The sequence below is a fragment of the Polyodon spathula genome, chromosome 1 (genome assembly GCF_017654505.1).
Source record: "Polyodon spathula isolate WHYD16114869_AA chromosome 1, ASM1765450v1, whole genome shotgun sequence".
Lineage (NCBI taxonomy): Eukaryota > Metazoa > Chordata > Actinopteri > Acipenseriformes > Polyodontidae > Polyodon > Polyodon spathula.
In genome coordinates, this window is record NC_054534.1 from 105748463 (window position 1) to 105776298 (window position 27836).

The 27836-nt window shown below is 40.5% G+C and overlaps 1 long non-coding RNA gene across 3 annotated transcripts in view; it reads right to left on the bottom strand.

Annotated features, from left to right (window-relative positions):
- Window positions 1-1074: 1074 nt before the first annotated feature.
- Window positions 1075-27836, bottom strand: part of LOC121302444 — a 50508-nt gene continuing 23746 nt past the window's right edge. For all 3 annotated transcript variants that reach the window (XR_005947709.1, XR_005947705.1, XR_005947712.1), the window contains one exon: window positions 1075-1392. This is a non-coding gene — a long non-coding RNA (uncharacterized LOC121302444). The remainder of the gene's footprint in view (window positions 1393-27836) is intronic.

Below are 27836 nucleotides of genomic sequence, written 5' to 3' on the forward strand. Positions count from 1 at the left end.
TGTCACGGTTCTTATATCTATGACACTAGATGGCGCAGACAGGTGATACTAACACTGAAATGTCTGTTCTATTTTCTGGAAGTCAACCATCTTGTAATTTGAGGTCAATTTCATCTAACATAAAGGTTAGCACATATTTCATTTTTTTTCAAACCCAAAGTAAAAACAAATTGCATATCTTGTTATTTATGTTATAACTCTTAGTAGTATTGGAGTTTGTTTGAGCTGGTGGCCATGTTAAATATAACCAGATACTGGCTATATTTTAGTGTAAAAACAAAACCAGTAGGTTCTCCCAGTAATACTGAGAGAACTAAATTATCATGTAAAGTCTGGCTGGGGCAGGTTGTCACATAGCTTTGGGGGTTGGTTGTCACATGTAAATCTTATAGGAAGAAGTCTTATATTTTTTCTTTCTAATTTTTTACACCAAAATGTGGGATCTTTCACCATGTAACGCTTATTTAAATGATTTGCTGTTTGTCCTCTGGTTCTGTGGAGGCTGTGGTATTATTTTGTAGCATGGGTCAACATTTCAAATATATATAGGTCTGTATTTTTTTATGTTCACATAAAAAGTAAAAATACAACTTTTTCTGTCATTGTAACAGTAGAAACTTTATGTTATTTAAAAAAAAAAAAAAAAACTAAAAATGTTTCATTATTGTCTACTGTAAAAGCAAGATCATGAGCTGTGACAACCAACCCCAGTACGGGGCAGGGTGTCACAAGTGACCGGCGCGTTTTCAACCATCTAAATATCATATTTGAAATAAAGTTATGCTGAAATAAATAAATATGTGAAGTTATTCTTCAATATAACGAGGAACAGAACCTTGCAGCATGGCACCAGATTGAGGAAAATAATAAAGAATAAAACGTGTGACAACCAACCCCGGTCTCCCCTACATGCCCACACAACGTCCAGTGTAGCCCCCTCAAATTTTAACCTAGACCCCCTCAGCTCCCTCACCGGAGTGAGTCTGCCGCGCATCCACTGAGGTACCAGAAGGGAAACAGGCTCACACATCTTTAGAACCAAGAACAATGCCTTTCACAAAGAGATTTCGCAAGTGTAATACCAATGAAGCCTTTACTGAAAACCAAACAATTACACAGGTCCGTAATACACAAAACAATGCAGTACGGTCACAATCAAATGACCAGATTACATATGTATCACATGTTGACAGTGATGCTTCTCTTGAGTAGACAATCCAATTTTAAGATCCAGAAGAGGGGCCATTAGGCTTGGGAGCTGAGGAGGACGAGGTGGGCAGGGGGAGAGGGGTAACCCAGAGGTGAGGTGGGTGGAGGATGATCCAAGATGCATAGGGCGTGCTGTATATCGGTGAGCTCTTTCTGGGTTCAAAACACAAATACTGGAATTATCTGGGGAAAAAAAACACATTTAAAAAAATTAATTACTACAAAATCAGGAAGCAAGAGAGCAAGCAATAGTTACACAACGTGAAGATACAGCTGACAAAACTAAAGCAGAACGCTTACAAATCAAAGCATACCAAACGTAACTGGAGTCACCTAACACCTTTGCACCTATCAAATTACGGGAACAACGACGCACACTTATAAAGGAGACATCTTAATATCCAATCCAGTAGGCTAAAGGAAATATCCACCTCCATGACCTCAATTTAGCGACCTTGGAGTAAATAAGCATATTGTTATCAGGTTTTATTGAATTATATTTCATGCCTTACTAAAAACTGAAAGCTGTGCTAAATTTTAGAAAAAAAAATTATGTATTCTATATAGTTGATATATTTATATTTTTGTTTAATTAATGGTTTAATTTCAGAAAACTTTAATGAGGATTCTCATTTTAACTCGAGTTACTATGGTAACTCTTCTAGTCTGAAGAGCGTGGTTTATGAAAATAGATCAGCCCCTGTCAGTAATGTAAGTTCCAGCATATAAGATTTATTTTAATATTTAATTACTAGCTGAACAAACAAAACCAGGGGGTTCCAAGCTCAGCAGAGAGGTGTAGGGTTAAAGATGTGTTTAGGTTGAAAGATAAAAGGAGCACTTTGAAACTTGAATCTCATTATAATTTAACCACATCAGTCTAATTTTGAGATCAGTGTAATTTATGAAAACAGTCAGCCCCTGACAGTAATGGAAGTTCCAGAATATAAGACATCATTACCAGCTGGTCAAACAAAACCAGGGGTTTCCCAGCCGAGCAGAGAGCTGTAGGGTTATAGAAGTATATGTGCTATGGCATGCTGTGACAGCACTTATTGAACTGGAATCTATAATATGGTGTAACTACATCCGTCTAATTTTACAATCAGTGACATTTGTTTGTGGTTCAAAGGGCAAGTGTTCCAACTCCTTCCATGAAAAACATGGTTAATAACGTGATGGTGCTCTAATGACAGAGTAAAACCATTACACCTCACTGCAAACATTTAATACTCAGGGTGACTACAACATTAATAACTTCACACGTATTTTTTTAAACATATAAAAGCAGTATTTTCTCAGTTGATTTAATCGTATTCAACCAAATAGCTTTGACCATATATTTAACTTCAAGTCCTAGGCATTTTCACAAATACACAACTGCAAAACTGACCTCTTTATTAGGGCTCTCTTTCAAAGAACAGGGATCCTTACATGCTGATCATGCATGTTCATCTGGCTGTCACACTAAACCGGGTGAACATGAGAACAGCCTTGATTTTGTACCAAACTTGTATCGAACACTCCTATCCTCCAGACATTTCGAAATGCATTTGACTATAATCCGGTAAACTTCTGGTTTTCTGTGAATATTTTTAACCTGTTGCATTCACTTTCCTATTCTAAGTATAAAGGCATTACCTCATCACTTGACACTAGCCTTTCATTCCACAGAATGCCCAATCTGACTGAAATGTTTATAACAGGTAAGTGTGAAGAAAAAAAAAAAACACTAATGCAATTATAGATCATATTTGAAACAATGTGAAACTCATAATTCACTTTGGTATTGTCTGATTTTTACACTGTATTTTAACCCTGTTTAGTATCCAGGAGTTCTTGCAGAAGTGGTGACTCCAGGATTCAGGAAGAGGGGAGGAAGTTGGAAGTTTTTTTTAACCATAACTCGAACCCAGCACACACACACAGGAGCAATGTCACACACACAAACACACACACACACACACACACACACACACACACACACACACACACACACACACACACACACACACACACAAATCTAGTACTTTCTTTGTGTGGAAATTATTCAGGAAAAAAAAAAAAAAACACTAGCTTGAATGTTTACTTGACAAAAAAATATATTTCTGCATAATACTCTTTTACTTACTGTAATGTGTAAAATAAAATCTAATATTAATGCAATAAAGTAAACTTTTTAAATAGTTTCACCTTATAGATAAGAGAACCAGAACTTCCCTAAATATACTGCAGTCTGAAGTAGAACATACATTTCAGTGGCTCAGTAAGACCAAATGACATATTTTGCAAGAATGCACACTTCAACAAATTTCTTTCTACAGTGCTTGGAAAAATCAGTAAAGGGGAAGGCTTGTTAAAATGTACAGCATTATTTCCTTGTTAATCACATTGACTGATATTAGCTATTCCATATAAAACATTAATCATTATTATGATAATGTTACATATGAATGCAATGTACATTTCTAAATACCATGAATATGGTTCCTGTTTCAACTCCAGTAATGCAGTATTAATACTCACTGGAAACCTGTCAGGCATCAAACAAATAGTTTTCAAACTCTGAGGGTGCATTCCAGCAAAGCAGTTTTCCAAGACCATAAAACACATTCATCTGGATTTTTGTTCAAGTGGCATTCGTAAATCATATTTCATGTATTTACTGATTTCCAAGCAATACAGAAAATGTGCTCCTCATAAACCGTCACACAGTAACATGCTGTTGTATGTTTCCTATAGAAGAAAGTTTGCTCTCTCCATTGGAACAGAAACTAGACCCATTTATAAATATGTACCTTTATACTGACCTAATGAAATCATGTCATTTTGAATGGAATATGTGAAGTGCTGTTGTACACAAATGCAAACAGTACCTATGAATTCTAATTTATACTCAATCCATATTACGCAACACACTCTTGTGCAGTCAGAATTTTTTTGTAATTGTGGTTTGACACCTACTCTGGAAATAATTAGGTCTGTTACTTGGGTCCTGTTGTGGGGAAAATTAATGACTGAATGTAATTTATCATTTTACTAATACAGATGGTTGGAAGGTATCTGAGTTTTGATTCCCCCCCCCCCCGCCTTTTTCAATTCCTCTCATCTACAGACGGAGCTGCAGACTAGCTTTAAGGTTTAAACAACTTTGTATAAACAATGAATGGCAAATAGTCTTTGGAAATTTAAAAGTGATTCTTGATTAGATTAAGAAACAGACACAGGAACAGATATGCAACTGGTCCCGGAAGATACAATTTATTTGAAGTTAAGCATCTCCAAAAAGGTGACAATGGTCTGGAGAGATCTGAATAATTTATTTAAGGGAACAATGGACTTGATTAAAGTATTTCTCTTAAGAGAAATGAAGAATTATATGAGAACACATGATATTTATGCAAGATCTTATTAATCAATACAGTTTGATTAATCTATTACAAACAAACAAACAAACATGTAACTTGGCATTTTGAGGAAAAACTATAATGATTAAACTGTTTATATGGAGAAAATACTGAAAACAGTGATTTGAAATATTGTAAAACAACTTTTTACATGAAACTAAATAGATATATGTATTGTAATAAAGATTATTAGTAAAATATTTTCCTAAAATGTTATAGTTAAGTTAAAAGGGTGAAACAGTGTGTTGAGATGACAGATTTGGTTGGTATATCCAATCTGGTATCAAAATATTTGTATTGGACTGAGCAACACATATTTACAGGTCTAATGAAAATTCAAATCAGACTAAGAAAGTTATGAGAAAAACAAGTTTTACACCATTCATTCAAAATTAGGCAATTATCTTCAAACACCTTTGAAGTTAAAACACACCTCTTTCATCAGCCACCAAACAAAGAACTTCTTTTGAGAAAGACAGTGATTGGCTGAGAGTGCAAACGCACCCCTTTGGCGAAAGTTTAAGAAAAGGTTTTGTGCACTAGAAGGAGATCAAAAAAGATTCCATCTACCTATGACCATTTGATTTGAGGACCAATCTACCATTTCCGGTGAATACTCTGCTCAAATTTTTGAAAACTGTTGGATGAAAACTTGAACTATTAAAGGAAACTTTGAAAGTTCTGAAAACTGAAAAGATAAAACAAATTGTGTTTAATTTAATAGTCAGCCGAGGTAAATTTGTTGGCTAGCGTAAGCTGGACAATTATTATATGTATTTGCTATGCTTTACAATAAGGAGCGCTGTTATTAAAAACTTCAAATGACAATCAATGTGGGATATTCAATAACTTTGAGAACACCACTTCCTTCTTCAAAGACACCGATTCTGAATATTTAGCTAGTCTTTGGGATTTTTGCTATGCAAGTGGAATTCTTCATTGACTGAATTTAGACCTGAGTTATCGCAACCAGACCTTTTCAACCTGCTGTATTTCATCAATGGTAAATATACTTTTCATTCTGGAGAGTTGCCTATTTAGTTAAATGTATGTTTCTGTTTGAAATATTATCTAGAGATCTGTTTTGTTTTAATAAAATAATAAAATTCATATTGTCTGTGGTTTGTTTTGTTTGAAAGTGGACACTTTTGCAAGTATAAAATTCAAAGCTTTAATCATTAAACATTTTGCCAGAACTGCAAGTTATTATTGGTATAGGAAGTTTACAGTGATTAATTAATATTGATCTATGGCAATACATTTCTGCCAAAGACAAGCAGTGGGCGTGCCATTCCTTTCCTGCTCGTGTTAACTAGCTTCGTATTTGCTGGTCCCATCCTACCAGCGAATCTGTTCTGAAAATGCTTTGTAGGTACGCTCCTCTGTGTACTCGAGGTAAACAAAAAGCTTGCGACCTTGGATCCAGAGCAGGACGACAGGCTTGTATTCCTGGCAAACAGCCTGTAAATACATTGCGCACACTGAAGAAAACTGAATTCACAGTTTACTCTTCTTTGGAGTTTGAAAATGAACCGTTAAACCTGAGAATAATACTGGTTTTACGTTTTTTTTTTTAACAATATATTTTTCATACTGTCTGAGTTTCCTGATTGATGACCATCTAGTCTAAGTACAATCAGTGCCCTCACATCTGAGGAGATTTTTGGGATCGGGTCCAAACCGAAAAAATAAGTCAAACTAAACTCATCACAGCCTCAATCAATCCAGAACAAGGACAACAAAACACAAATATATAGTCTATATTGTTTAATATATAATCTATATGGGCAGACACATGGCAAATGACATTTAATAGAGAAAAGTGTAAGGTACTGCACGTAGGAAATAAAAATGCACGTTATAAATATCATATGGGAGATACTGAAATTGGAGAAGGAATCTATGAAAAAGACCTAGGAGTTTTTGTTGACTCAGAAATGTCTTCATCTAGACAATGTGGGGAAGCTATAAAAAAGGCTAACAAGATGCTCGGCGACATTGTGAAAAGTGTTGAATTTAAATCAAGGGAAGTAATGTTAAAACTGTACAATGCACTAGTAAGACCTCATCTTGAATATTGTGTTCAGTTCTGGTCACCTCGCTATAAAAAAGATATTGCTGCTCTAGAAAGAGTGCAAAGAAGAGCAACCAGAATTATTCCAGGCTTAAAAGGCATGTCATATGCAGACAGGTTAAAAGAAGAGAATCTGTTCAGTCTTGAACAAAGAAGACTACGCGGCGACCTAATTCAAGCATTCAAAATTCTAAAAGGTATCGACAATGTCGACCCAAGGGACTTTTTCGACCTGAAAAAAGAAACAAGAACTAGGGGTCACAAATGGAGATTAGACAAAGGGGCATTCAGAACAGAAAATAGGAGGCACGTTTTTACACAAAGAATCGTGAGGGTCTGGAATCAACTCCCCATTAATGTTGTTGAAGCTGACACTCTGGGATCCTTCAAGAAGCTGCTTGATGAGATTCTGGGATCAATAAGCTACTAACAACCAAACGAGCAAGATGGGCCGAATGGCCTCCTCTCGTTTGTAAACTTTCTTATGTTCTTGTATAGTCTAATACAGTCTAGCTAAGTACATGGGTCCCCCCCCCCAAAAAAAAATGTATTTTTGACAATGTTATGCACAAATGTAAGATTTTTTTTTTTCTGTAGTGGTGTACTTTTTTCTTTCAAATAGCATATATCTATAATCGTTTGCTCGATGTATTTTAATATCAAATATATACACTATTGCAGTTTTGTTACAGGATACATTAGTTTATCTCAAATGTAATCATAGTTTTAAATATAGGCTGCTCCTGTTTTCATTTACTTCCCAAATTCTGGGCCACTTTGTTTTTGATAATGTCCCAAATTCTGGGCCGGTTTGGTTTGCAGATAACGTCCCAAATTCTGAAGCGCTTTTGTTTTTTCATAATGGGATTTGCCATAGGGAGGGGGTGGTCTCATCATACCTCATATCTCCATGACCCCTGGGGCAAGGAACTAGGGAGCACTTTCTTCATGTGCACATGACTCTCAACTAAAGAAAATCACCGGCCAAGGGTTCGTACGCCACCCCGCTGCCAGGAGGCGGACGTTGCCTCAAAGGTGTTTTATAATGGGATTTTTCATAGACATTTTTCAGGGTGCTATATCTCGGGTTCCGGGAGCCCCTGAGGCTTGAAAATCAGTACGGGGGTCCATCTCGGGGCACCTGTTGATCCCTCCAAGCGACGTGTCCCCAGCTGAAAAGGACCCCAATTTAGACTTTTTTTTGGCGTTTTCAAATTCATGGCATGTTACATTCAGGCTGGTCCCCTGAGTCTAGAACCCTGTGAACGGTGATTGCAGGTGCTCTGGGTTGAGAGATATGACTGAAAATGTGTTTTTTTAACAGTGCCATAGGGGCACCCTGATTTTTTTTTTTTTTTTTTAAAGAATTGCTACAAAACTGGGCATGCTACATTCAGGCTGGTCCTATGAGTCTTGAACCATTTGAATGGTGGTTCTAGGTGCTTCTGTTCCAGAAATATGCACTAAAAGTGATGGCTAGGTGTGTGCATGCAGGGGTTGCTTAGTGGTGTGTAGTATGCAAGGGTTGCATGGTGGTGTGTGCATGCATTGGTTGCATGGTGGTGTGAGTGAGCAGGGGTTGCATGGTAGTGTGTGCATGCAGGGGTTGTATGGTGGTGTGAGTGTGCAGGGGTTGCACGGTAGTGTGAGTGTACAGGGGTTGCATAGTGGTGTGAGTGTGCAGGGGTTGCATGGTGGTGTGTGTATGCAGGGGTTGCAAGGTGGTGTGAGGGTGCAGAGGTTGCATGGTGGTGTGAGTGTGCAGGGGTTGCATGGTGGTGTGAGTGTGCAGGGGTTGCATGGTGGTGTGAGTGTGCAGGGGTTGCATGGTGGTGTGTGCTTGCAGGGGTTGCATGGTGGTGTGAGTGTGCAGGGGTTGCATGGTGGTGTGAGTGTGCAGGGGTTGCATGGTGGTGTGTGCTTGCAGGGGTTGCATGGTGGTGTGAGTGTGCAGGGGTTGCATGTTGGTGTGAGTGTGCAGGGGTGGCATGGTGGTGTATGCTTGCAGGGGTTGCATGGTGGTGTGAGTGTGCAGGGGTTGCATGGTGGTGTGTGCATGCAGGTGTTCCACAGTGATGTGTGCTGAGAAACTAGGCTGTCAGCTGAGTCCCAGAAACTGGGCTTTTACATAAAAGGCTTTTAAGAAACTTAGTTATTTGCATTCATGACAATGGTGTACAGACCTAAAGAAAATCCTGAGAATAACCAGTTTTTTTTTTTTTTTTTAAGTAAATGGGGTAGGGTGTGGAGGCTGGTTCACTGTGGTTTCAGCAGCTCAAATCTCATTTCAAAAGAATTTAGTAAGACAACAGACAAACAGGATAAGTTTAACTGACAGTAATTACAATGACAACAGCCCATGCATGCAGAAGGTGAACAAAAACCTGAACACATGCTGTTAAGGTTTGCCCCAAATCCTTTACTTCACTTACATATGTGGTATTAATAATTTTAATATACTAATGAGGCTGTTTATTAGGGGAACTTTTGCAGACCCCAACTATATATACAGTGCCTATAGAAAGTCTACACCCCCATTCAAAATTGTCACCTTTTTTGCCTTATAGCCTGGAATTAAAATGCATTATAATTGTTGTTTTTTTTTTCATTTATCTACACATCCTACCCCACAACTTCTAAGTAAAAAAATATTCTAGAAATTTGTAGAACATTAATTAAAAATAAAAACTGAAACAGCTTGGTTGGATAAGTATCCACCCCTCTTGTAATAGCAATCCTAAATTAGCTAAGGTGTAACCAATAGTCTTCAAAATCACACACCAAGTTAAGTGGTCTCCACCTGTTTCAGGATTCACATGATTTCAGGATAAATTCAGCAGTTCCTGTAGGTTCCCTCTGCTGGGTAATGCACTTCAAAGCAAAGACTCAACCATGAGCACAAAGGTGCTTTCAAAAGAACTCCGGGACAAAGTTGTTGAAAGGCACAGATCAGGGGATGGGTATTAAAAAAAAAAAAGAAAATATCAAAGGCCTTGAATATCCCTTGGAGCACGGTCAAGACAAAACCTGCTGCCCTCTGCAAGAAAGCTGAAACTGGGACGGAAGTTGATTTTTCAGCATGACAACGACTCAAAGCACACAGCCAAAGCTACTCTGGAGTGGCTAAGGAACACAAAGGTAAATGTCCAGTCAGAGTCCCGACCTAAATCAAATTGAAAATTTGTGGCGTGACTTGAAGATTGCTGTCCATCAATGCTCCCCAAGGAACTTAACAGAGCTTGAACAGTTTTTGTAAGAAGAATGGTCAAATATTGCCAAATCTAGGTGTGCAAAGTTGGTAGAAACCTATCCCAACAGACTCATGCTGTAATTGCTGCCAAAGGTGCTTCTACCAAGCATTAACTTAGGGGGAGGGTGGAGACTTAACCATTTTTTTTTTAATCAATAAAAACTTTTTTTCCCTTAACAGTGTGGAGTATGGTGTGTATATAAGTGGAAAACATCCTCATTTAAATGCATGAAACTCTGAGGCACTGACACAACAAAATGTGAAAAAAAGTTCAAGGGGGTGTAGACTTTCTATAGGCACTGTGTGTGTGTATATATATATATATATATATATATATATATATATATATATATATATACACACACAGTGCTCCTTGGCTATAATGTGGGTCTCGGGGGACACACAATTTCAGCATTATAAACTGGGGAGGGGGGCGCTGCGGGACACATAACAACACACATCTGACTAAAATACAAAATAAAATAACTCCCTCTCTATAATGCACATATAGTGAAGCAAAAATGTAACTTTACGTGAATTAACCATACATAAAGCACCATGTAATCAACGACTCATGGTTCATTTTAATAAGCTATTTTTAAAGAAAAAATAGCCTGGCTAAACGGTGGTGGGGAGTTCAGTTCGAAGCGAGAGACAAGCAAACCAAGTGCAAGGAGAGCGGGTCAGGCAAGGGGAAGAGGGAATGGGCTCGCCCCAGAATCTGCTGATGCAGCGGGGCTAAAGTGAAGCTGAAGCGTTATCTCCTGGAGAAAGCTGCAGCTCCTCTAGCAGCAAAAAAGTAAATACATTAGGAAAGATAAACACGCAATAGGCCTAATATTTATTTAGTTATGAAACAAATGCTGAATAAGGTGTCTGTGTTATAAAGTGCCTTTCTTCAGTTCAGATACTGTATCAAAAGGGAGAGACAGAAACAGAAATTAGACTGAGAAGTTGTTTACAGTTTAAACAACACCAGTACTCTATTTACTGTAGAATCACTAGTATAGGGAATTGGGGGACATGCTGTAGGCGCATTATATCCGAGGCACGTTATAATCGAGAGCCTTACAGCGAGGCAGCACTGTATAACCTTTAACACTATCTTTCAGAGTAAATTAAGCCCTTCTCAGTTATGCTGCAAAACAGGGCAGTGCCTGTATATTTATTTTCACAAACAAAACACAAAGTAAACAAAACAAAAGCCTCTCCATCAAGTAGTACTTAACTAAACTTTTCTCAGATTTAACGGTAACAAAACACTTATATCACAATGACCAGTTTGGACACAGTACACACAGTCTCTTCTCAGGTCTTTGCTGTCATATCGCCCTGTATATATATATATAGACACACACACACACACACATTGTGACAAAGAGGGGTATGTTTGCCACATGCAGGACCGTCTTCACTTGTCTCTTGTAAACAGCACTCCACAAGCATGGGTAGGTTTAAAACAGGGCGGTGCCTGTATATTTATTTATTTTTACACAAAAACAAAATAAAGCAAAACTCCACTTTGGAGTGCTAACTACACTGTTCATAATCCCTCACTAGCAGATAGTTTACCAGTCACAAAGACTTTTAGATACAAGTGTAAGTTTGACACAATACCTTTTCCTGATTCCAGTCCACACATAGATTCTGTCTCCACCCTCCAACCCCCAACTACCAGAACATTCAAATATTTTTTTTACTTTACTTAATTAGTAAGTTAAGCTGATTATATATATATATATATATATATATATATATATATATATATATATATATATATATATATATATATATATATATATATTAGTGCTGGGACAAATATCTGAATATTCGAACAAATATTTTTTGACATGTATTCTGATACAAAAATCAGATGTTCGTATTCACTAGAAATAACAAAATTACTTTGCACTTATTCACTTATGAACCATAAACCTGTGGGAAAACCACTACTGGCAGTGCTCTGCTGAGCTGAGATAGCTCTACGCAGGCGGTTATTCTCTCCACTCTGTTGTCTGACAGGGTGGCCAACATGAGCCCTGAGTCCAGGTGCACCCCTAGATAGGTAAATATCTGGGTGGGCATTAACTGGCTCTTTGCATAATTCACCTTCAGACCCAACCGATGTAGGTGGTTGGTAACAAGCTCTATGTTCCTGTATCTGTGCTGGAGACTCGGCGCAAAATGAGCTGATTGTCCAGGTAGTTAAGTACCCTGATGCCTCTGAGTCTCAACGGGGCCAGTATTGTTTCAATGCACATTTTCCAAGTACACGTAGAGCTACAGAGGCCGAATGGCAGAATACCGAACTCTTATATTGTTTTCTGAAAAGTTAACCTCAGGTACTTCCTGTAGCCTGATTTTATGAGAATGTCAAAGTAGGCTTGCCTTGGGTCTACCGTGGTGAACCAGACACTTGGCCTGCTGAGCTGAAACAGCCACTGCAAAGTCAACATCTTGCACCGTCTCCGACTCAGATACAGGTTTACCTGTGAGATTGAGGATAGGTCTGAGGCCAACATCCCTTCTTGGCACCAGAAAATGCCTGGAATAGAACCCCCCATTCTTGCTGGAGGGGTTTATTATGTAAATGGACCACTTTTGCAGCACAGCTGCTACCTCCTGAGTCACCAGAGCAGCGGCTTGGGGGTCCATGAGAATTGATACAGTCACGGGACGAGGGCCGCGTTGGAACGGGAGGAGTAACCAGTTTGAACAGTAGTGAGCACCCAGGGTTCTGTGGTTCTGCTTCGCCTGAGGCACAGCCCACTGTGCTGTGGGCTGCAAAATTGCAGTAGCCCACTGTATCAGGGGCATAAGCTCTTCCGATAAGAAAAGCTGGGCGCTGTTAGAGCCTGCATTATCAGATGGGAATGCTATATCCTGTTCATGAGCCTCCTCAGAGGCGACAGTAGATAGCGCATCACCCCTTAGATCTCATGCCCTTGCCTGCACAGGGGCGGGTGGGGCGAGTGGGGAAGAGACCGGGGTACCAGTGCTGTTGAGCGGTCTTGCAGCTGTTCAGTAAGAATAACCTGCTGGTATGACAGGACCTCCCAGATCTCATCTATCTGCTCCCTATCTGCAGAACATGAATGCCGAGCTTTCTTCTTCCGTTTTGGAGGGGCAGAAGGCAGAGAAGATGTGGAGGAAGGCAAGGAGCATGGATTCTCGACTGGACTCCTTTGACTCTGACGCTCACCCTCCCTTGACACAAAGCCACGGGAGGAGGGTCCAGCCGCACTGACCGAGTGTGGCGATGCCGAGCGCTGAGCAGACGTGAAGGAACGTTTTCTGGAATGACTGGCAAGCTGACAGTCCAGTATACGCTTGGTGAAGGGGGCACAGAAATCGCATGAAGTACAATCAGGACTCAGACAGACAATGCACTTAACATGTCTGTCTTCTAGAGGCATCTTGGTCTTGCATGAAACCTAGTCATGGTAGAAGCAGACTCTGTATTATGTAGTAGTGCACACAGTAGTACCAGCAAGCAGTGTCAATGCAGCAGTAGTGCACACAGTCGATAATGCCAATACACAATGCAGTATCAGTGCACACGACAGTGTCAGTGTAGACAAAAAGGACAGCGTCACTACACATAGTATACAGTGTCAGTACAAACACAGATACAGTGTCACTGCACACAATAGACAGTGTCAATGCACAGAGCAGACAGTGTCAGTACAACACACATGGAAACTAGTGTCTGTGTACAATATAAAATGCACTTAAAATATAGTGACAGCAGTGTACAATATACACAGTGTCAGTGCATACAGCAGACAGTGTCACAACACATAAGACACAGTGTCAGTTAAATGACAGACAGTGTCAGGATGCATAGTAGAGCACAGAGTATACAGATAGTATGCACAGTAGTCAGTGCCACTCGGTACCGACGAAAGGTAACCTCGGTTCAGGTATTGGTAGCAGGAACGGGGGCAACAGTGTCACAGTTACTGTTAGTGGTGTACTAACAGGGGAATCCCCTTTAATAGAGAACTGCTGGCTAACCTTCCAGTTGGTACAGACACGAGACTGGAAGCAGCCTGCTTGTAAAACAAGCCTTTGTAAGAGTGTGTTGATAACGACACTAGTACAGCATCAAGCTGCTAAAGTAGGCACACCCACAGTAGCTGCTTGGTTTTGTTTCCTTACTCTGTAATCCTTACTCAGTAAGAAAAAGAGAAAATTAATATATTATAACAATATAGAAATTTAATACAGTTTAATTTACACACAACCGGAACGCAAACATGATTGGACAAGAATATGGAGTAGAATATTGCACAGCAGAAGGAGTGCTAAGGATCCCAGGAAGGACAGCGCTTGAGCCGCAGGCTTCCCGCGGGGCAATAGGCCATGGCAGGACTTTACCACTGAAAACACAAGGCTAGAAATAAACTATTTTACTTCAGCCATTCAATATATTAATTCAATACTTAAAAGGCAAAGCTAAAAAATGTGAAAGAAAGGTAATTAAAAAGGTGATAATTTAATATCAGCGCTCTCTCAAGTATTCAGGATCAGTTGAAATGGAAAATGACATTGTTGTCAGCACACCGACATAAAACAGTCCCTGGCCTAACCTGACACGAAGGGGCTTTACCATAACATATAATCTATATATAATATAATCTATATGTTATATAAGGTGGAATTGGTTAGAGTGTAAATCTTGCTATCATTTGCACAGTCAGTTAAGAAACTGATCACTGAAGGCAAAAATTGAGAAGTGCAATTTCTTTTTTTTACTGCACCATGTTCAACAGCCTATGCAAAACAAGTCAGACATGGGATTTACCTAACCTTACCTAATCATGAAGTGTGCATTTAGAGATTAAGTTGAAGAGTTAATGAAAATCTTAAAAGTACAAAACTATGATTCTGAGTGCAGCTGCGCAAAGTATGCTGTTATCTGGCTGCTATCAGGGAAATACTGTTTTATTGCCTGAGAAAGTGTCAATAAAACTGCGCTCACCTGACTGGAGTAAGCAGAAGTTGTGTGGTCAGGATGCTGAGATAAACCAGTAATTAAGCTTAGCACCCAAAGGGGTGTAGAGACTGTATAAAACAGCAACACTTGGAGGTGCATTAGAGAAGCATCAAGAAACATTCAAGTTTTACAATGAAAATAGAGTAAAACCTGCCAAGAGTGATCACTCAGTGGAGTAAACAAAAGTGGTCGCTTGTAAGAGGTGGTCTCTCTTCAAAGGTGAGCTGTAAAATGGGCACTTTCACAACGTACTGACAGGCTATTATTGTTACTGATCGTTGCATTGACAATTTTAATCATGTGCTTTTAAATGTATGCCACTACTACACTATCTTAGTTTTTATTTATTTATTTTAAATTAACTTTACATACAAGGAGGTTAAGAAGCATTTAAGCTAGAAACCTGCTTGATATTTTCGAGGATGCAACATCGACAATGGATAATTGCAAAGCATATGACATGGTTCATTTAGATTTCCAGAAAGCTTTTGACAAAGTCCTGCATAACAGCTTAATTCTCAAACTGAACGCAGTAGGGATTAGGGAGTACTTAACATGTAGAAAACAGAAAGTACTAATTAGAGGAGAAACCTCAAAATGGAGCGAGGTAACCAGTAGAGTACCACAGGGCTCAATATTAGGCAAACAAAAATAGGAAGAGTGGCAAACACTGTTGCAGCAGCAAAGGTAATTTAAAATGATCTAGACAGCATTCAGAACTGGGCAGACACATGGCAAATTACATTTAATACAGAAAAGTGTAATGTACTGCACACAGGCAATAAAAATGTGCATTAAAAATACCACATGGGAGATACTGAAATTGAAGATGTAATCTATGAAAAAGACCTAGGAGTTTATGTTGACTGACTGACTCAGAAATGTCTTCATCTAGACAATGTGCATAAGCTATAAAAAAGGTCAACAAAATGCTAAAACTTTTCAATGCATTAGTAAGACCACATCTAGAATATTATGTTCAGTTCTGATCACCTCGCTGCAAAAAGGATATTGCTGCTCTAGAAAGAGTGCAAAGAACTGCGACCAGAACTATTCCGGGATTAAAAGACAGGGCATATGCAGACATGTTAAAAGAATTGAATCTATTCAGTCTTGAACAAAGAAGACAACACGGCGATCTGACTCAAGCATTCAAAATTCTAAAAGGTATTGACAGTGTTGACCCAAGAGACTTTTTCGACCTGAAAAAGAAACAAGGACCAAGGGTCACAAATGGAGATTAGATAAAGGGGCACTCAGAACACAGAGAATTGTGGGAGTCTGCAACCAACTCCTCAGTAATGTTATTGAAGCTGACACCCTGTGATCCTTCAAGAAGCTGCTTGATGAGATTCTGGGATCAATTAGCTACTAACAACCAAACGTGCAAGAAGGGCCGAAAGGCCTCCTCTTGTTTGTAAACTTTATGTTTTTATACAGTATAAAAGATGACTTCCTTTACATGAGAGTAGATGTTGAACTTCATGCTGATTTGAACTCGGCTCTTGCCAAGATAAGCACCAAGACGTAGCTTTGCATTAAACTAATGTGATCCATCTGCATCTCCATCCATTTTCGTTGTCTTCCATCTGATGATGTAGATATCCTTCTGTCTAGTGTTGATTGCTGAAGTGTAATGCTGGCTCCAGGGATCAGCTCATTTTGCCTCCCCAGCACATCAGCACACAAAACGGCTGCGATGCTGGCTCCAGGGATCAAGCCAGTGCGGTCTCCCCAGTGCATCAGCATGACAACAGTCTGGATTGAGCTAAGTAGGGTACATCTCTGGGGTCTTCAAGTGGGCACCTTCCATCCTCAGTGTTTCATTGACTAGTCCACGACACATCAAGAGGGCTCAACAGTGATTCTGGTGTCCCAGCATCACCCCCCTCCATCCCCCACTCAACTCAGCCCAGCTTACTTACCTGTGCATCAGTGTTGCTTTCTTTCTATTGTGCTTGAGATCCCCATCCAGAATCTTTCCGTCTCAACCACAGCCAGTTGCTGCTCCTTTCTGCTGCTTCAGATAAGTTCTTCACTGTGCGATGCAACTCTTGGCCACTGAACCCAACGTCTCTGAGAAACCGGGTTGTAGAATGTGCCACAAATCCTTGACAACCCACCTCCACTGGGTAAACTCGGACTCTCCAACCTCGCTGTTCCGTTTCAGCAGCTAGTTGAGCATATCAAAGTTTCTTCCTCTCATAAGCCTCATCCACAGCATCTTTCCATGGCACTGTTAACTCTACCAGATGAACAAGGCGTGCTGATCCAGACGAGAAGACAATGTCTGGTCGAAGGTTAGTGGTGGCAATCTCAGGTGGAAAAATAAGCCGTTGACCAACATCTGCCAGCATCTTCCAGTCTCTAGCAGCTTCCTGTTGTCCTGAGTGAGGCTTGATTTTAACATCTTTTCTTTGTGGTTGCTCTCCTGGATGGAGGAATATTGTATTTAAAATCTCTTGGTGGGTTTATTAACATTTATTTTTTTCAAAAGAAGAGGAAATTCAGTACTAACGCAACGATGTGTACCTTCTGTTGAAACAGGTTTTGGATTTGTGTTTCTGAGACTCCAAACTGGAGTCTCAGAAACACAAATTGGTTTCTAGCTGTGATATTGCTTTAACACCTTCCTCCTAGGTAAGAAACTTTTTTTTTTTCACTTTCATGTTGACTTCTTTCAGTTTTAAACTGTAACTTGCAGTAGCGGACACCTTTCATTTCAACACATTCACCTCTTCCTTTCAAGTTCAATTTTCTGTTTGTTTAAGTTCAAGTTTCAGTTCATACTAAGGATGAAGCCGAAGCAAAGTTCGGTTTCTCCTACAGATTTGTTTTTATGAATGAGAGTAAGAAAATGTGGTCGCTTGTCACAGTGAAATTATAGGGGAAAAACATTCCATGGCCTCTGCAAATAATAACTTGTTACAGGTGGTCTCTCTTCAAAGGTGGTCGCTAAGGCAGGCTTTACTGTACATGTTTGCTGTTTCTTTCAGAACTACCCATTTGAGACTTGTGCACTAACTGGAAGTGCATGGCAGGGAAGATATGGTTAGCTACAAACACGTGTAAAACCTGCATACCCCAATAAAGAAAAAAACAAGCAAAGAAAAATAAATACATTTCAAAACAAACATTAGAGGAGCTAGTATTGCTGATTTTAATTAGAAAGACATTTGATTTTTTAGCCTTAGTCATAAATCCTTTATCTAACATTTTCAGCATGCAGGGATTAAACGGTGAACTGACATTGAATAACTCCACTGCAAACTAAAGTTATTGTAAAAATCCCATTCATAAAATGATTTCATCCATAAAGGTGCATTCCAGCCTGCAAGGATTTGTTTCTACACAATCAGAGCGAGTCTTTTCTGTGTTTCCCCTGCTGTTATGTGACATACAAATTCTCACTCTAATTCACATAAACAATTACAATTCACAACCATACTGAAAACTACAATTTCTAACAGATAGCAAACAACAAACAAGATCAATTATTGTACATTCATTTACTGTCTGTAGGTTAGACATTACAGTGGTCAAAGCTAGTTTGCTTATTCATTCAATATTCATGCATGTTTTGAAAATAGCACCCTACACCTGTTTAGTAACAGGTAGCATCCCAAATGATTCGTAAATTCAGGGTGGCGGGGCTCTCCCTCAGATCCTTATCTCATGCCGGTGAAAGTCGAAAAGTTTGTGCTGATCGAAAATAATATGTCTATCACGTTAACAGCTTGTAGGATTTCTCACTGCCATTAAAGGATTAACAGCAGAAAGCAATATGCCTCACACATTTTATCAGCTATTCACCTTTTTTATTACTGTCCTCATAACAGAAAACAGGACCACAATAAAACAACAACGTTGACCGCCATATGTAAGATTTACCTTGCAAGTTGGGCCTGTGTTTGGAAACCTAAAGCATTTTCACTTTTTCAGACAGACTGGTCTCTCTAATTTTTGGAATAGTGTAAATAAGGAGAAAAACTGCATGTCGTGCATTTTTGTTTTAAAAAATATTAATCAGCTATATAGGGGCCTACTCGTTTGGGATGGTTGCGTAAAAGATATAAACAAGACATGTACAGTGCTCATTTCATTGTAAAGTATAACCATGCACATAATATTCATAGCATTTTAAAAAGTACTTTAAATTACTGAAGCATTACCTCTTCGTTTCACAACACAAGGAGTGAGCAAAAGCCTCATTTTCACTTGTCACGTGAGATAGGAATGTGACCTATTCCGTGATGACGTAATTCAAAGCTGCACGCACAAAGTCACCAGGAGCAAGGTCTCCGAGCCTACAATATATGTATCTGCTTAATTATTCATATAAAATGATATGTACTGGAACCCTATTTTTTTTATATATATATATAGATCTGACGACAACGCTGTAAGAAATTAGTTGAAAATTAAACCGGTTAAAATAGACACTTCTGTGAAGTTGTGCAATTAACTGAGACAAATGCATCAGCAGGAAACAAATGCAGCATGTTTATGGAAGTACAGAAAATCAAAATAAACTTAGGTAAGTTCTTGTATAATAAACAGTAGATATTTATCAATTGTTTTTTGCAATTGTGTGCATTTTCTTCTATTATTAACCACTCAGAAGTGACTCAGAGTGCACCGTTTTATGTTTAAAAAAGCAAGCATTTTCTAGCATGAAAGGGAAATACCCTTCCCCCTCTGCCATTTTCCACTTTTTTTGAAAGTTGCCCACTCTCTTGCCTGACCTATATCTGTATCCCCTGATTCTGACACGCTGGTCAAATCTGAACTGAAGCAGCACTTTACTTTGCTGATCCTGCTTTTTATGTTAAACCCCACTGTCCGAACAGCACGTGCATTTAGAAACTGTAGCGCACGTTCTAAGAAGGTGGTCCAGTGCAAGGCAAAACACTTGTGATAATTATTTCTAATATCTAATATTTGTCAACTATTTAATTTATGGTCAACACTGTCATGGAGTTTTACCTTCAAATTCATGTGCATTTGAATGGTCATTTGAATATTCCAATATTTTCCCTAATATTATGGCCGAGGGATTAACTGGCTATTAATGATCTTATTAACCCCTCAGCCATAGCCTTCAAGAGTTTAATACATCTTCGTGACTGTCAGCTAATTCAGTAATTACTAGCCGACAGCCACACATTCTCACGAGGTATTTAAAAACAATAACAAATTTCTTCAAAACATAATACATAATAAAATACAAAATAATACATAATATGCACAGGGGTGCAGAGTACCCCATCACAGGGGGCTACTGGGTGACTGCTTTGGCCACATTTGAGACGGGTGGATGGAATGCATGCAAATTGGATGAAAAGTAAATAAAAAAGCCCTGGTACTGAGTACCGGTGTGTACTGGCAGAATTTCACCCCTGCTGTGACCAGTATTTAAAACTTTACAGTTGTTATTTGTACAGTTCATTCACAATGTTTCAGCCCAGTTCTATATGTAGTCTACATCCCTGTTCCACGGCTGGTGTATACGGTGTGTCTCTCCCCCGAGCTTTGTGTCTTCAGGTTGTGTATACTTTCTGATTATACCCCTACCATGGTACATATTTATTTTTATAAATTGGTCGCATCCGTGTTCTTCATTGGAAGTTACACTGTAATTGAGACTGGCTGGACAAGGGCTGACACTGCTAAAGATTTAGAAGGATTTAGCAAAGTTACATGGTTTAGCATTTAGGATTGTAAAGACTTTAACCAAGTGCCCTCCATAATTATTCTTTGTTATAGGATAAATGGATTCAGTTCCTGGATAAAATACAGTATGCCCATAGCTCAACCCTTTATGGCCTGAAATTAATCTAGCTGCTCTTTACTGAACTCTCCATAAGGCCACAATGTGTGGTCTCACCACTGCATTACACAACCTCATAACCTCCTTTGATTTACACACTGCACGTATGACCAAGCATTCCACGCCCTCTGCTTGCTGCAACCCACTTCTCAGGTTGCAGACGACACTTGAGTGACACCCAGCACAGCTGAGGAATGTATTTTAATTGGCACAACTCGTGCTTTCTGCTGTTTTTCTGTTTGGCAATGAGAAATCCATCAAGCTATTAAACGTGACACTTTGGAAACGTGAGGCTGGAAAGCACCTTTATGGATGAAATCATTTTATGAATGGGATTTTTACAATAACTTTAGTTTGCAGTGGAGTTATTCAATGTTCACCATTTAACCCTACATGCTGAAAATGTTAGATAAAGGATTTATGACTAAAGCTTTAAAATCAAATGACTTTCTAATTAAAATCAGCAATACTGGCTCCTCTAATGTTTGTTTTGAAATGTATTTATTTTTCTTTGCTTGTTTTTTTCTTTATTGGGGTATGCAGGTTTTACACGTGTTTGTAGCTAACCATATCTTCCCTGCCATGCACTTCCAGTTAGTGCACAAGTCTCAAATGGGCAGTTCTTAAAGAAACAGCAAACATGCATTTATTATAAAACTTGAATTCTGGTACTACTGTAATATTGTGGTTTATTTCTTTAAATTTTGTAATTTTTTTTTTTTTTTTACTTGTTTAGATTATGGTTGTGTACACTTGATTTTCATAGCTTTTATTGTTTAATTTTCACTTTAGTTTCATGTGTAGCGTTCTATTCGCTTTTTTTTAAATTTGCAATGAAGGTAACCTATATTGTGTCCAAATGCTTTAAGTCAATATATATATATATATATATATATATATATATATATATATATATATATATATATATATATATATATATATAAATTACACTATCAGTAAATCTATAGATTAACTGGTAAATGTGTAGATTGCCAGGTCATCTCTCCTACTCGCAACGCCCTTTGCAACTCCTGCTTATGACTGGTTTAACTGAAATCTATAATTGTTTTTCAGGTTCAATAACAAGCCAATTAGTGACATTTCAATAGTCTGGACTTCTATGTAACTGGAAAACAATGAGGCAGCACACATGCATTCGCAACAACTGGAAAAAAGAAAGGAACAATACATTCTTATCCACCTACATTGAGCTTTTGTTTGATGATACTGTTACTTTCAGCAAAAGGTCTGGAACCACTGCTAATTAAATACTGAAGAATATAGCCGAAAATAAATAAATAAACACAACCACTTTTATAAAAAGGTCAAATAAAGAAGTCCAAAAAATAGTCTGGGACCTAAAGTTGTGATGCACCCCTAGTCTCTAAAAGCTGGTTTATACTCCTCTCACAGACAAAAGCCGTATGTCAGCTGCAGACATGTCTATGGGTGCACCAGAAGGATTGAAGCACCCCAGGGTTAGTGCATGATCGCATGGTGCTGCACGGTACTCGCTGCACACGGCTCTCGGGACACACAGTGCACGTGATGCTCAAGGTGGAGCTTTCTCGGAGTAAGCCAAATTAATTGTAATTCAGTATTGTTTAGTTTATTTCTTTCCACGCTACCTGCCTTTTAATGAAGCTATAACACCGTGTAACATTTTTTTTTTTTTTTTTTTTGGTTCCTGGGTAGTAAGTGTTATTTCCTAATTGCTTATGCCTCAAAAGTATAGAAAATGGCTATTATTCCCCACAAACTTTGCTTTTGTGACCAGGACAGTGATATTTTGAAATTTACCTATTTTCCAGGACATTCCAGATAGATTCAGTGCTGAGTAAACTTGGAGTAACTTCTAGAACTTTCTAGAACTTTCCAGTAATATAAATAGTAGTATAAATACAGGGGCCTTAAGCCCACCAGTTCAGTTTAGTTCCAGCTGCCTAAGTGGATACATATCTGCATTTTTCTGAGATGGCATCAAGAGGCTGCAATGGTGGCATTCCTGATGGGTATCCAAGACGGTTTTACCAAGTTTCCCTGCTATCTTTGCCTTTGGGACAGCAGGGACACCAAGGCGCACTACCACAGGCGGGACTGGCCACAGCAGAACGAGTTCTCTGTGGGGAGGAACAACGTCAAGTGGGAGCCACTGGTGGACCCCCGGAAGGTGCTGATGCCACCACTGCACATCAAATTGGGCCTTATGAAACAATTTGTCAGAGCTCTAGATAAGGAGTTGGCAGCCTTCAAGTACCTTCAAGACTTCTTCCCTAAGCTGTCTGAGGCAAAGGTCAAAGCCGGTGTCTTCGTTGGACCACAGATAAAGAAGATCCTGGAGTGCAATGAATTCCCCAAGAAGCTCACTAGTAAGGAGAAAGCGGCTTGGAATAGCTTTGTCGCAGTGGTTCGGTGCTTTCTGGGCAATCACAAGGCCGAAAACTATGTGGAGCTGGTTGAGACTCTGGTGAAGAACTACGGCACAATGGGCTGTAGGATGTCCCACATAGTCCATATCCTTGATGCTCATCTTGATAAATTCAAGGAGAACATGGGAGCGTACTCGGCGTTCCGGCCTTCCTAGATTTCATGGAGGAGGTACCCTCCCCCTGGGATCGTCCAGCCTCAGGTCCTAGTGTGCTAAAGCAGACCACACTGCTTGCCTCTCTAGAAGGCGTGAAAAAGCTTGGCCTAGTGGGGTTCCCCTCGGTAGACTCCACCATCGCGGCCCTGGTTAAGGCCCCCCCGGTGGGTGGGTTGGCTAGAGACCCGACGTGCCCGAACCCTCAGTGCAAGGTGACAGTAATGCATCTCAAGCGTATGCAGCAGAGGTGCAGGTAACTCACCTGTCAAACATGGCGAGTGTGCTAACGGCTTATGTGCAGTGTTCTGCGTGAGGCCCCGCTACCTGAGATCATGGCCTCGGAGTTACATCTTCTGTCCAGCACTCTGCTGCAGATCTCCGTCTGGTTTCCAAGAGCAAGCTCTTGGCTGCGGCCTGGCTACCTTGATTGTGGCTCGTAGACAGCTGTGGCTGTCACAAGCCAGAGTTCCTGATGCCTATAAGGCTGCACTGCTTGACACACCTATATCCTCAGGATATACATTTGGGCCAGACGTGGAGGAGATCTTACAGAGATCCCACCGGGAGCGCGAGGCGTCCCGGCAGGTGGCCACGTTGCTCCCTCCTCGTACTTTGACATGGGGCAGGTTGAACTGCTGGTGAGCTCCTCAGACGTGGACTGTCATCGGGACACTTCCAATCCCCACAGCTCCGCAAGGTGACGTAAGGCATCACCTTCAGGGCACGTCAGCAGGTAACGCAGAGGGAACTCAGGTCATGGTCCGTCCACAAAACAGCAACGTAGGAGGCGTTTTCAGGGCCAGCGTCCTAAACTCTCACTCCAAAGTGCCCAGCCCCAGCCTCAGCAGTCCGAGCAGGGCCCCTGAAGGTTGGCAGCCTCAGACCCCCTTTTCAGCACAACAGCTGCAGTACTGGCATGCTTGCATCTCAGACTCCTGGGTGCTCGCAACCGTGCAAAACATTTACGCGCTTCATTTCCACTTGGGACCTCCTCCCTTTAGAGGCATCTCGAATACTTTTGTGACAGACCCTCTCCAGGCCTCGGTACTTCAGAAGGAAGTGGCCGCCTTGCTTTGCAAGCGAGCCATTCGTCTCGTAGACACCGCCTCCTACGGAGAGGGGTATCCAAAAAAGATGGTGGCTTTCACCCCATCTTAGACCTGATGCTCCTCAATGGGTTCTTAAAAGAAAGGAGGTTCCAAATGCTGACGCACCATCACATTCTCCAGTCTATCCATCCGGTTGACTAGTTCACCAACATGGACTTACAGGAAGCATACTTTCACGTTACCATTCATCCATAGCACAGGACGTATCTCCGCTTCTCTTTTCAAAGAAGCTTTTACGAGTTTGCTGTTCTGCCATTCGGCCTCTCCCTAGCTCATCGTACTTTTTCAAAGTGCGTGGACGCTATCCTGGTCCCCAATCAGAGTAATCTCGACAACTGGTTGATCTGTCCCAGTCTCGAGGGGAGCAGTGGCCCACACGGCAGTCATGACAGAGGCTGGGCCTCACCATCAATGATGCAAAGAGTCGGCTTACACAGGTGCAGTGCACGATGTGTTTGGGGCTCGGCTTGACTCCAGTACGATTTGCGCATACCTGTCAGACAACAGAGTTGCAGCTAACCAGGGTTGCCTCTCCCTGTTTCAAGGACCGATAAAATGTCACCTGGTAGTAGGGGTGGTAGAAAGGTTGCCACATCCAGTTTTTCTGGGCCGAGACTGGCCAAAATTTAAAGAATTAATGCAAATAATGGCAGTCTCAGCCACACACGTAAATGTGGCAGAAAAAAAGAAAAAGGAACAAATTGGTGATGTGTTTCCTTTTCAAGCCGAAATGTTTTCTCCTATTTTCCATCCTATAAAAACAAATAAAGAGAGAAGGACCGCAAAATGGGAGGAAGCATCACTGAGACAAGGCTGGGGTCTGGTGGAAGAGCGCTCGAATGGTAACAAACACCAGTCAAAGGGAGTTGGAATGCAGTGTGACTGAGTGGGCGAGGTTAATGGGCCACCTAGGGCAGATGCTACTCCAGCCCCTCTCAATGTACCAGACATGTGGTACTCAAACGCGGACATAGTGTGGGGGCAACATAAAGACCCGTAAGTAGTGCACGCTTGGGGGCAGGTCCGGTCTATTGAAGGTAAGGATGTTGATAGCGCTTGGGCGCTAGTATTTCCACACCAGTATCAAGGGGCAATTACTATATAGGTTGAATCTAGCCGCAGGAACAGGACAGCCAGTAACACAATTATTGGTTCCCCCGTCTTGCTGGACCGAGGTTATGAGGCTGGCGCATGATATCCTTTTTGCGGGACACCTTGGAGCTGACAAAACAAGGGAAAGGATATTGGCTTGATTCTGTTGGGTAGGTGTTCATACTGATGTGTCGAAATATGTAGCCACATGCCCAGACTGCCAGCGAGTAGCACCAGGTCGAGTGCGCCCCACCCCTTTGGTTCCACTGCCAATTTATTTCCACTCCCTTTAAACGCATTGCAATAGATATAGTGGGCTCTTTGCTATCTTCTGACTCTGGGTATATGCATATATTAGTAGTGGTATTTTATGCAATATGATACCCAGTTCCATTGAGATCCACTAGTGCCGCTGCAATAGTCACAGAGTTAATGCAGATTATGGCTAGAGTAGGGATCCCCAAGGAGATTTTGACTGATCATGGGACCAACTTCTTATCTAACACGTTACAGCAGGTTTATAAATTATTAAAAATACGTCCCATCAGGACATCTGTTTATCATTCACAGACGGACATTTTGGTGGAACAATTTAATCAGACCTTGAAGAGACGTTTGTAAACCAAGAGCAAAAACGTTGGGCTTTGACAGAGGTGGGAAGTGACAGAGGTGTCACAGAGCTCAACAGGGCTCTACCCCTTTCAGATCTTGTACAGCCGACAGCCTCTCGCCATCCTCGATCTGTTGAGAGGGGTGGGACAAGCACAGTGGTTCATCCAAAAATGTAGTGAAGCATGTGCTCCTCTCCAGGAAAAGACTGCATCCATCAGAGCGGCGACTCCACCCTCAGATAGTGGAGCACATTTGGGAATGGTTCGGGAAGGTGCAGGTCTATCTCTTCACCTCGGCAGAGATGACGCATTGCCCCTATGGTACTCCTTCCACCGCTTAGGCAGTCCACTCGGCGTAGACGCCCTAGCACACGAGTGGCCCAAAGCATTTTTGTATGCTTTCCTGCCTATACCTCCGTTTGCTTCAGTGGAGGATGAGAGATTGAATTTCCTCTGCTCAGTGCGGGCATTGAGATGCTAAGTGCATAGGACAAGAACTCTGCGTCAATCTGACCAGCTCTTTGTCTGTCACAGGACACAGACCCTAGGACAGTCCCTCTCTAAGCAGTGTCTGTCACACAGGATTGTGGATACAGTCTCAACTGCGTATAATGGTGCTGGCTTGCCCCCACCTGGTGAGGTAGCCGCACGCTCCATTAGAGGGTTGGCTACATCTTGGGCCCTCTTCAGAGGGGCCTCGATGTCTGATATTTGTGCTGCGGCTAGCTGGGCTACGCTGCATACTTTCTCCAGGTTCTACTGTCTTAATGTGGTAGACCCTGCCCTGTCTTCATTAGGCATGATGGTCCTTGAGGGTGTAAGTTCACACCACTAACCTCTGGGTTAGACAGTGCTTATGCATTCCTCATATGCTGCTGTTCCTTCTATCGGCAGCTCTGGTATAGAGAGCGCAACGATATCTACCCAATGGGCAGGCATAACCCATAAGTAAATGTTATTGGGGATTGTCTTCTCTCTAAGGGAACCAGGGTTATGGTAAGTAACCTAACATTTTCACTGCACGCTGTTGTCTGCCTATTCATCGACCGCCAGAACCCCTGCACATATCCGGCCGCTACAATATGATTGAAATTACAGTGTGAAACACCTGAGGCGCTGCAGATGCAGTATGAATGCACGCACAATGCAGTGCTAAGATTTACTGGGCCCTGGTACTGGACCCCCCCAAAATAAAAAGAAAGAAAAACACACAGCACAGCTCCAGCACCACCTAAAAAAAAAACCTTTTGAAAATAAATACATCAGCAGCAAAATTTGAATCAGTCAAAAACATGTTTTTTTTTTTTTTTTGAAAATTAAAAAATTCTACTGTAATTTTAGATGCCTGTGAACAAGAAAGTAATCAAGTAACAGCATACACAAACATTTTAATAAATAAATTATGTAAAAAGATTAATTAATAATTAATAACTCGGTTTTAGTTATTATTCAGACATCAATGGTTTCAAATTAGTCATGAAAAGGTATTAATCATATGCATAAATTGTATTTATGAATTAATGTCATCAAGTACAAGTTAGTATGAAAACTTTTCTATATAAAATAAAGCACACAACAAACATTTTTATCACATTTTGTATTATGGCATTAGTGTAAAGTGGGTTATGCATCGTGTTCTACTTAAACTGAAAGGTCACAGTAACAAACTAA